The sequence below is a fragment of the Dipodomys merriami genome, unplaced genomic scaffold (genome assembly GCF_024711535.1).
Source record: "Dipodomys merriami isolate MVZ:Mamm:240054 unplaced genomic scaffold, mDipMer1.0.p SCAF_84, whole genome shotgun sequence".
Lineage (NCBI taxonomy): Eukaryota > Metazoa > Chordata > Mammalia > Rodentia > Heteromyidae > Dipodomys > Dipodomys merriami.
The window spans coordinates 2,760,934-2,773,087 of NW_027206446.1; the positions used below are offsets into that span (position 1 = coordinate 2,760,934).

The 12,154-nt window shown below is 39.4% G+C and overlaps 1 protein-coding gene across 13 annotated transcripts in view; it reads right to left on the reverse strand.

The window, feature by feature from the left end:
• Sox5 (SRY-box transcription factor 5) overlaps window positions 1-12,154 on the reverse strand; it is an 857,426-nt gene that overhangs the window by 345,619 nt on the left and 499,653 nt on the right. Inside the window, exon 1 of one of the 13 annotated variants that reach the window (XM_070011783.1) lies at window positions 11,979-12,061. The exons of the other annotated variants lie outside the window; for them this stretch is intronic. The gene's annotated coding sequence lies outside the window, so the exon portion shown is untranslated. Of the gene's footprint in view, window positions 1-11,978; window positions 12,062-12,154 lie in introns of those variants that run through there. 13 annotated transcript variants of the gene reach the window in all.

The following is a 12,154-nucleotide window of genomic DNA, read 5'->3' on the forward strand; positions in this document are numbered from 1 at the left end:
TCTCTCTCTCTATCTATCTATCTACATGTAATCATGGTCATTTTCCAATTTCTCATTTTGTTCACATAAAAACAGTTCATATTCTAATACATGGTTTTTGCTGTTCTTCCGTTTTTGGGTCCATTCTAAGGCTTGACCTCTTTTGCTTAGTTTTTCCCATGTAAGACTAGTACTCCCCTACTAGAGCCATAGCTCCACTTCCAGGATTTCTGCTGGTTAACTAGAAAATAAGAATCTCACAGACTTTTCTACCCAGGCTAGTTCTGAACCATGATTCTGAGATGTCAGCCTCCTGAGTAGCTAGGATTACAGGTGTAAGCCACCAATACCCAGTGATATAATACAGAGTTTTATACAAGAGCAAACAATCAAGCAAAGATTCTCCATCTACCATTGGTCAGAATAAAATCAGTAGAGACTGGTTTCAGGCAGATTCCTTCTGGCTAATACCAATAAAAGCAAACAGAAATAACCGCTACTCCAAAATGGAGTGATGTCACGATAGTTTAAATCTCACCATCCCTTGCCATATGGGTTATATACCCTCAGCCCATGGTGTATTTACTACTCAGGATTAATAAGCATTGCTGTCAGTGTATTGTCAGGAAATGTAAACCTTCATTTGTACTTTGGACATAAAGTGGGTAAATACAAGAAAGAGTAAATGACTATAATCTAAGGGAAATTAATACTTCAATGTCAGCAACATTGTTTAATTGCAAACACTGGGTAATATATATTTCATAAGAAATGATCAGTTTAGCTTTCCTTAGTTTTAGAAACCTGTGGAGAATTGTCAAGTTATGTATTATTAGAATTCCTAATTTGCATTGTGGGTATCAAGCCAGGAACCACCACAGAAATTCACATCTAAAACCCACTTGTGTAATGATTTCTCCTTAGAGAATTTCTACCAGGAATTTTGAAATATCCAGAAAAATATTCACAAACAGCATTTAAAAGTTTTACACGTGCATAGTTCGTTTGTGCTATGTAGAGCATACATGTTTTATTACACATGTGGGGTAAAATGGTGGAAAGATCATTAGGCCATAACAAATATATATATATATATATAAGTATATATATATGTACATATATTATATATAAGTATATATATATGTACATATATATAAGTATATATACATATATGTACATATATATAAATATAGATATATAGCTATATAGTGGGTCGTGGGGCTTGAACTCTGGGCCTGGGCGTTGTCCCTCAGCTCTTCAGCTCAAGGCTAGCACTCTACCACTTGAGCCACAATGCCACTCCTGGTTTTCTGATGGTTTACTGGAGATAAGAGTCTCACAGCCTTTCCTGCCCGGGCTGGCTTTGAACCACGATCCTCAGATCTCGGCCTCCTGATTAGCTAGGAGGTCATAAGTTTTTCAAGACAGAAGCTAAACTATTCATTTGGTATCTATTACATATAAGGCCATCTAAATTGTAAAGGGTAATGCATTAAACGATAATTAAATGTATTCCACAGCATTATGAGCTCCCATTCTTGCTCAGCACTTTCTGCTCAAACCTGGTGCTCTACACCTGAGCCACAGCTCCACTTCCAGTGTTGTGGTGGCTAACTGGAGATAAGAGTCTCTAGGATTTGCCTACCTGGGCTGGCTTTGAACCATAATCCTCACATCTCAGCTTCCTGAGTAGCTAGGATTCTAGGTATGCGCCTACAGCACCCAGCTATTTTTTGGATTTGTAGTTAGTGTAATAAAAAAAAAAGTAATAAGCATTCCAAATCCAGCCCATCTGTTTAATGTGACTGTAACATATTAGAACATTTGACAGTAAGATTGTTCCAGAATATGCCAGGGACGGGTATAATTTCAGGCATTGTTCTTTCACCGAAGTGTGGTGATCAGTTAACCAGTTCCCTGCCAAGGTGACCTATTAAGTAAGATCCCCTCCTTAGCAGCCTACCTCATCTCCTCCCTACTTGCCCAGCCTCCAGCACAATTCTGCCAATAGCCACTGTATCCATCCCTTCTTATGACTGGGGAAGGGTGTGTGGTTGTCCAAGGATAAGAGCTGAATGTGCTTTCCCAAGGACCCATGGCCAGAAGGTGAGAGAGAGGTTCCGTCCTGAGCCAGATGCCACGTTTCTACCCACGAGCAGCGGTGTGCATCCGTGCTGTGAATGAGTACAGCAGGTAGCCTATAGAAAATGCCAGTGTAGGATGCGCAGACATTGCGCTCCTGTGACTCATTCCTGCAATACTCAAGATACTCAGGAGAATGACACCAGAGCCCAGGCAGCACAGGCCTTGAGACTCTCATTGCCAATGAACTAGCAAAATAGCTGAAGTGGAGCAGGGGCTCAAATAGTAGAGCTCTGGCCTTGAGCCAAGTGAGGGCACAAGGCCCTGCATCCAAGCTCTAGTTCACACACACACACACACACACACACACACACACACACATACACACACACACACACACACACACACACAAACACACACACACACACACACACACACACACACACACACACACACACCTGAATGAATAAGACAGTCTGGGAAATATAATTTGGACTCTAAAATGATGAGATTTTTTTTTAATAATTCAGAAAGTTTCTTATAATAAGTGAAACTCACAGTGTCACAGAAAACCCCATAGACATGATGAATAGACTTTATAATAAAACTAGCCTACCTTGGTAGTTTAGTAGCCAAACCTGAATATAATTAGTGCTTTGGCCTAAATGTCTATTGCCTTATGGCATGTTTTCTTTTAGGAAATAGTTTCCTCATCAATGCTGGTCAAAAAGGAAAGAAATACTTTTAGCTTAATGCTAAAGCATTTGTCAAGCATGCACAATCTGAATTCAATTGTCAGCAGTGGTGGAAAAAAATATATGTGTGTTTTAGTTACATATACAAAACAAATTTGTGTGTATATATATTTGAATACATATTTATAGTATATGGAACACTGCATCTATACTATACTTCATGTATTAGATATTAGAAGATCTAATGCATGATTATCATATAAAATAACACAATATGAATTACATGTTATGGCTACATTAATATGTAATATATACTTATACAGATGTAATCTAGGTACAGTACATAATATTGTATGTGTATTATGTTATATATATATTGTATATGTGTGTTTCATATTGCACATTATTATATATTATACATTATTATGTTACATATACAATATTATATATATATATATCTTTAAAATCTTATCTATTGCTTAAATGTTCCCAGTGAGTAAAGGCCTGTGTAAAACGAGTTTGCGCAATGTATGTGCTCACAATAAATAATATGACTGACAACAGAAGTATCTCTTCAAAAGGGAAAGGCCTCTGAATAGTGCTGATAATGGCTAATAACAGGGATTGTGAGCGCTGTCCTCTGTGTGTGGGAACAGGGGCCTGTGGAAGAGTCTGGAACCATGGGCTCTGAGTTCTAGGCTGTGTATGTTTCCTTCATGTGTTCGTACCTAGATTGACAGTGCAGATACATACCATACTAAAGCTGAGGTTTTATTTCGACCATCTAGCAACATAATTCATTCTTTCAAAGTGAACCCAAGTTAAAAATAAATAGGCTCTGTCTTACCAAAGCCTAATAATAAAAGAAAAAGTAAAAAAAAAAATTCTACACGATCAGGGCAGCAATCAGTGGAGGTCTGATTATGGTTAAATAAGAGCATTAAAAAAAAAAAAAACCCTCAAATTTCCGTCCATAAGTAGAATTCAAAGCAGCTGTTCAGCACTAACACAATGTCTGCCCTGAGAATTAAAAGGGAAAAAAAAAAGGCCAAATTATAGCAGCAGAGAAACTATTGCTTGAAGACCTCAAAGTTGATATGACCTTTAAAAAGAAAAAACACACACACACACACACACACACACACAAAAGAAAAAGAAACAAAGGAAAAATCCCAGAGGGGCCATTTTCCATTTTTTTCATATTGTACTGCAGACAGAAAAAAAATAAGTAAATAAAAATAAAAATTAGAATTCCAACGTTGGGGCCCTCTGTTTTAAAACAAGAAGCCCAGGGAGTTTTGCTCAGATGCAAAGGTCCTGGGACATGTCTGTTATAGCAGCTATTTTCTGTTGCACTTGTTGGCAAACTTACATTTCAAAACAACAACAAAAACCGGCCTTCTCCAGCTCCTTGTAGACACAAGGAGGTAGACACAAAAAATATTTCAAAGCAAGCAAGCAAACAGTCTGTGAGGCCTGAAACTCACACTAAAGGCATCTGGTGCGCAACTCACACTCCTCAAAAACACCCAGCCGCCTTACAATCTCGCAGATTTTCCTAAGAGATGTTGCCATTTTAGCTTGTTTTTTTTCCCTTCTTCTTCTTCTTCTTCTCCTTGTTTTTTTTGGTTGTATGTTTTTTTCTTTTTGGTTCTTTTTTATTTCCCCCCCCTCCCTTGAATTCTGGCAATGTTCAATACTGCAGGCAAAGCAGCAGAACTATAAGCAGGATCCAAACCGGAAAAGAGGAAAGCTGTTCTCTTTTTCCTTCCCTGCCACTCTATTACTAATTTTTTTTTTAAATTCCAAAGACAAACTAAGCTCTTCTTCTTCTTTCCCTCCATGCCGCACCCCCCCTCAATCAGCAATCACTAACTTCTAGCAAACAACAATTTCTTTCAAACAACACAGGAAGGATGCTGTTCAGGGTTAAAAGATGGCTATTGGAGTCACTGAACAACTTCCTCCTGAGCTCTCACTTTTCTTGTTCAGAGCAGAAAAACCAGGTAACTGTATTCCTCCTTTTAAAGAAGCAAAGCAACCTTTGCCTTTGTCATTCTTGTTGATACATCACTTCTTGAATCGCACCCAGTGTGGTTGCCAAACCAAGTTCCTGGTCAACCTTGATGGAAGGAAGGAAGGAAGGAAGGAAGGAAGGAAAGAAAGAAAGAAAGAAAGAAAGAAAGAAAGAAAGAAAGAAAGAAAGAAAGAAAGAAAGAAAGAAAGAAAGAAAGAAAGAAAGGAAAGAGAAAGAGAGAAAGAAAGAGAGAAAGAGAGAAAGAGAGAGAAAGAGAAAGAGAGAGAGAGAAAGAGAGAGAGAGAAAGAGAGAGAAAGAAAGAGAGAGGGAAGGAAGGAAGGGAGGGAGGGAGGGAGGAAGGGGGAAAGGAGGGAGGGTGGAAGGAAGGAAGGAAGGAAGGAAAAAGAAAGATAAAATGCAGGAAGAGACAAAATACGAATTGTTTGCTACCATCCATTGTTGCTATACCTTTGAGAATACAAGATTTTCAACAAGTACTGCTTGGGAAATTCAACTTACATGTGGAACTTATATCCGCCCCTCCCTTTAAAGAAGAAAAATCAACCCAGAGGTTTTGTGTCCAAAAACAAAAATATAATACAAAATCTGTCCATTGAGTGAATCTAAGACAATAGGAAATCCGCCTGCACTCATGGGTCATTTGTGTCTTACAAGTATTTCTCACAATGAATTACTGTATTTTACTATACTGGCAGCGTTGAAGTTGAAACCATTCTTGGGATGGGAATGTTACAGAGAAAATTAAATCCTATAGCTAACTAGTTGTCCATCGCATTCAAAGGTAATATCTGTCACATGCATCCTACATGGAAAGAAAATATGTTTAAAATGAGGAAACGTGTATCAGGGCCAAAAATTCAACTCAGCACGGATTTCGGTCACGCTGCTATTGTTTTTGGCTTGCCATGGGGAGATAGTCCACAACCACAGGACCATCAGGCCCTGGTAGGAAGAGAGTACTGCTGATGGCACAAGCCAGAACGGCTGGGGCTGGAGTTACAAAACAGGTGGCCCTTCTTCAGTTGGACCGGGGGGCTTTTTGAGAAGATGATGCCACATCAAAATGAATGATACATAGTGTGTCAGGTGCCAGTGGCTTACACATACAATCCTAGCAACTGAGGAAGCTGATATGTGAAGATGGAGGTTCAAAGCCAGCCTGGGCAGAAAAGTCTATGAGACTCTTTGCTTCAATCAATCACCAAAGAGAGAGAAGTGGAGCGGTGGCTCAAGTGGTAGAGTGTTAGCCTAAGTGGTAGAGTGTTAGCCTAAGTGGTAGAGTGTTAGCCTAAGTGGTAGAGTGTTAGCCTAAGTGGTAGAGTGTTTGACCTGAGGGACAGTGTCCTAGGCCTTGAGTTCAACCTCCAGTACTGGAACAAAATGAATGAATGAATGAATGAATGAAGGGACAGCATAAAAAATACTAAAAGAAAACTAAAATGGCAGCATGACTAGACATTGGGGTATAGGTAGGAACTGACAGACGAGTAGACAGGGAAAACTGGTAAAATAAACAAGCAGAGGATACGATGAAGTTCTAAGATAGGACCTGAACACCAAGAATGCACTTAGCATTGCAGCATGAGGAGCCAGGCAACTGAGCGTTATCTGCTTATTCCATGAAGTAGTGCTTTACCCAAAGACTAATGATAACAATCGTGGTGATGTAATCCCTGCCCCAAATTTTAAAAAAACAAATCTATAATTTTCCAGTTCCTCCTGGAGTTTGGTCCTATAGAGCATAAATCCCTATACCTCAGCTGTAGACAGCTCTTGCCGTATTCAAAGCTGATGATGATTAAAGGCCTAATTAAGCTCATTGTGCTTTCAACCCTATGCCAAGCGCTCCATGATCCTATAAACTCCAAGTCTCAGCTCAATGACACCACCCCGGTGGGGACTGGTGGTTCATGCCTATAATCCTAGCGACTGAGGAGGCTGAGGTCTGAGGATCGTGCTCTGAGGCCAGCTCAAACAGAAAGTCTGTGAGACTCTAATTAACCAGCAAAAAGTCAAAAGTGGGTGTGTGGCTCAAGAGGCAGGACAACAGCCTTGAGTGCAAAGCCCAAGCAAGACCATGAGGCCTTGAGCTCAATCCCTGAAACTGGAACCCTGAAAAGAAAAGTACTAGACTCTGCAGCCCTTCAGTCTTTATGGTATGGCTTCATTTCTCTCCTAAAGCACTGCGAGGGTATTAAAATAGGTGTTTATGTAATGCATCTCAGGATGTTTGCATAAATAACTCTACCCTTCAAGTGCAAGATGCTGAAGGGAAATTTTGTCCATTCTTTTTCCATAATACATTAATGAAGACACATACTTGTTTCCTTCAGTAAATACTCATCAAATCTTCAATGGAGTTGTACCAAGATAGAGCCTCATACTAGCTTTCATATAGCTAACATGGAGGCAAAAGTACACGTACATTACAGAAATATGAAAATCTCATATGATTTTTTTCATCCGGATTTAACCAATGTTAAATGTTAAGAAAATGTATAGTATAACAGGACACAATGAAATATTTGAAGCTCTACTGACAAAGACTTTATATGACCTAACAAATTAAGCTGAAACTTTGGAAAACTACTAATCAGATATTGGTGTTCTTTTCTTCTCAATCATTTAATATAGTCCTTATAGGAAGAATGAATATTTGTTAGAATGTTAACAAACAATATTTTAAATATAGATGATCACAGGAATTCACAGAACAAAGACTAAATGGAAGGGGATTATTTTTATTTGTGTTTGAATTAAAAACTGATATGTAGTTACATATAGTGTATATATATATATATATACATTTACACTGTATGTGTATATGTTGTGTATATATACTATACACATGCAGTAGACATAATATGTATAATACACATATAATGATATATTATGACATAATATAAACATATATATGTTATATAATATATAATGATATGAATATATAATATATATTATATTATGTCTAAATATATAGTATATACCGTATATAATGATATAAATATATATGTATGTATGTATAGAAGTAATTGTTGTATTATTACTATTAAATTTTGCTAAGACTTTGCTAATTCAGGAAGATCAATATTTTTAATATAAACAAGGGGTAAGCTCATACATTTGAATCCACAGTTTTAAACCTCTTTCAGTCATGTTAGATAAAGTAAGTGAATAAAAATATCCAAACCAGGCAGTATTTTCTGTTTCACTGCCAATAAATGATCACAAATGTGTAATCATGAAGCTGAGTATTTGTAATTACCACAGCAATATAGCATCTTCATAATGCATCCACAAACCACAATTACAGCCTCATCCATCAGTAAAGCTTTGGCTCTGTAGTATGTGTAGAATTTAAGGGAAATTCTCACAGAGCTTTAAAAAATGCATACAGTTCTTCAGTAGTCCCATGTGTGACATTAGAATTAATTCAGTGAATTTTCTCTAGCGAAGGGTACATGGTCCATTGGTATGTTTTAACATCTCTCTAAGATTCAAATCATAATAAGTGGTTCACAGTTAGAACTTGACGTCATCTCCTTGTAACCCTTACCTCTTATATAACAAGGAAAAAAAACGGTATGCAATTCTGGAACTTGTAATTGGTAATTCAGGTTTATAAGCTGGAAAGTGAATTTTCCTTGGAGAACTCTGCATAGAAAGCTTATTGTTGTCGAGTTTCTACACTTTACTTTTAAGGGTGATAGCTATGTTATATGGTTTCAAAATGACTGTTTCACTTGATTAATGATCTTACTAAAACAAGACTGCTTCAAATTCCTTAACATTACTGGGGAAGTGATGTAAAACTTTTGGGGAGCTGTTTATCCTCTTGTCTCTCGAAATCAGTTGGTATAGGAGGCAAACTGGCATGGCTCTGCCTCTGTAGGTCATTCTGCCCATGACCTATGTCATATTTTATCTCCAACAATCCTCACAGAGATCTGGTGATATAACGTGACAATGAACCTGGGGTCTGGTGGCTCACACCTGTAATCCCAGCTACTCAGGAGGTCGAGAACTGAGGCTCGCAGCTCAGAGTCACTGCAGGAAGTTAATGCTCTGCGACATTTAACTCCAATTAACCACCAAAAAAGCCGAAAGTGGCACTGTGGCTTAAGTGACAGAGTGTCGGCCTTTAGTGAAAGAACTCAGGGCTAGCGCCCAGGTCCTGAGTTCAAGCCCCAGTACAAACGTACACACTAAATAACAGATTGAAAGATGGATGGACAGATAGATAGGTAGGTAGATAGGTAGGTAGATAGATAGATAGATAGACAGATAGATAGATAGATAGATAGGTAGATAGATAGATAGATAGATAGATAGATAGATAGATAGATAGATAGATAGATAGATAGATAGAATATAAAACGCGAATGGAAATAGCTCAGAAAGGTGTGTTAGTCACATGGCAGACATCCATTCAATGGATACTGACTTAACACTAGCAATCAATCAACCAACTCCACTATCCTGGTACTACTCTAAAGGCTACTATGAGGACAGGCTCAGTAAAATAAATGACAGAACCAGGGGCTCATGCCTTGTCATCCTAGCTACTCAGGAGCTGAGATCTGAGGATCGAAGTTTGAAGCCAGCCTGAGCAGGAAAATCCACGAGACTCTCATCTCCAACGAACCACCAATTTTTTTTTAAATAAGCAGGAAGTGAAACTGTGGCTCAAATGGTTGAGTGTTAGCCTTGTGTGCAACAGCTCAGGGACGGCACCCAGGCCCTGAGTTCAAGGCTTAACACAATAATAATAATAACAGCAGCAGCAGCCAATAGAAATTCACAGGACTTGACATGATTAATAACCAACTCACATTTATGCATGATGAATCTGTCTACATCTGGAGCGATATCATTTCAGGTTAGTATTTAGGGTACCTCTTCCAAAAAGTGAATGGCTGTCATAGGAAGAAATTCTCTACAAATCAATTAGGGAAAAGCTATTTGAAGCAAATCTTTCTTTTCATGAACTTAATACATGCAAGAAGTCATCTCCCAGGGAAGAGGAAAAATTAGATATGTATATATCACATAACATCTTAGAAGTTTATCTCCTGAATCTGCTGTGTGTGTGTGTGTGTGTGTGTGTGTGTGTGTGTGTGTGTGTGTGTGTGTGTGTGTGTGTGTGTGTGTGTGTGTGTGTGTGTGTGTGTGTGTGTGTGTGTGTGTGTGTTGCCAGTACTAGGACTTGAATTCAGGACCTTGTGCTCAGCTCTTTGACTCAAAGCATGCACTCTACCACTTGAGCCACAATTTCACTTCCAGCAGTTGATAAGAAAAGTCCTATGGGTTTTTCTACCTGGGCTGGCTTCAAACCACAATCCTCAGATCTCAGCCTCCTGAATAACTGAGATTACAGGCATGAACCACTCAGCCTGGTATCTTAATCAATGCTGCTGTGAGACAAGTGAATTTATGTGTTACGGATATCCAAATATTTTCACCACCCTCTTCCACCATTCCTTTTTTTTTTTTTTACAGCATTACTAAACTTATTTCTGTCCTAAAGGGGTGAGGGGGGGGAGACGAGGCTGGGAAGGTGGCTCAGTGGTAGAGTGCTTGCCTTGCATGCATGAGGCCCTGGGTTCAATTCCTCAGCACCACATATGCAGAAAAGCCAGAAGTAGAGCTATGGCTCAAGTGGTAGAGCGAGAGCCTTGAGCTGAAGAGGCTCAGAGTTCAGGCCCCATGACAGAAGAGGAGGAGGGGGAGGAGGAGGAGGAAGAGGAAGAGGAGGAGGAAGAGGAGGAGGTGAAGGAGAAGGAGGAGAAGGAGGAAAGAAAAGAAAAGAAAAACAAAGGCACTCACTAAATCAAGTAAAGCCAACGTTAAAACAATTAATGGATGATCATTTGCAGAGTCAGCCATTGCTTCATGTTTTTCTCAAAAGACCCATGTCTGAATCACATGTATCAACTCCATCAAAACAGTCATCAAAATGGGCAAATTCAATTACACTGTCTCTAACAATCACAGAATCGACTCAGATTTGCCTAAAATATGCTGCGCACACTCTTTGGGAGAGCTCCTTGGTTGTAGATGGCTTATGTTTTCTACTGGCAGGATCTCACATCTATAAAGGATTCACAGTAAGCTGGGTGCTGGTGGCTCCCGCCTGTCATCCCAGCTACTCAGGAGGCTGAGATCTGAGGATCACGGTTCAAAGCCAGCCCAGGCAGGACAGTCCCTGTGGGACCGTTACTTCCAATTAACCTTTCAACAACTGGAAGTGGACAATGCCCAGGGCCTGAGTTCAAGTCCCACATCAAGTGGGACTGGTAAGTCCCTGATTTAAAAATAAAAGTGAATTCACAATGTTTCCTTCACTTCACTACCTGTCTCCAAGGTGACATTCATTCTCTCTTCTTCTGACCCATGCTAAACACACACACACACACACACACACACACACACACACACACACACACACACTTCATTTCCATTTCTCTCCCTCCTTCCTGCCCTAGAATTTTGAATCGACATACATACAAGTATGAACACTTACATGCTATACTTCTATGCGTGCATATTATCTATACATGCATACCTCTATACATCCATGTACACATACATGCTTATATACATACAAGCAGGGACGCAAGCGCTTAGGCAATATATTTTCCCCAACTAGTTAAAACGTCACCTTTAGTAAAATGAGGATCATGACCAACAATGACCTCAATTTTTCTCTCTCATTTCACAGGCTATAAAATACCAAGAAAAAATAGTCCATCATCACAGTTGAGTTACGCCATCTATATTTTTGCCTGAAAGTCAAAGATCTGTGATGTTGAAACCCATCTCTAAGCCAGATGACGGTGGCTCACGCCTGTCATCCCAGCTACTCGGGAGGGTTATGGTTTGAAGCCAGCCTGGGTAGGAAAGTCTGTGAGACTCTTATCTCCAATAAACTACTCATAAAAGGCTGGAAGTGGAGCTGTGGCTGTAGTGGTAGAGCACTAGCCTTGAGCACAAAGAAGCTCAGGGACAGAGCCCAGACCTTGAGTTCAAGCCCCAGGACTGGCACAAACAAACATATAAACAAAAAAAAAATCCCTACACTGTATGCTAAAGAATACTTGTATGCTTTCTCTGTTTCTTTAAGGACCACTGGCGTAGCCTCTGAGCTAACCAGTAAAATGCCTGAGTCTATGCAAACTACTGATACCTTTCAGTGTGCTGGTATCATGAGTCACCAAGACGTGGAGATCTTCACAAAGCCACATCTGTGTCCATCTTGAAATTCTCCTGTTTCCAGGGTCATTGCATTTTCTAGAGCCCCAAAGGCTGGGTGTCCATTAGTCCATCATGAGCTACTCAGCCAAGCCATGAGGGCACAATGAA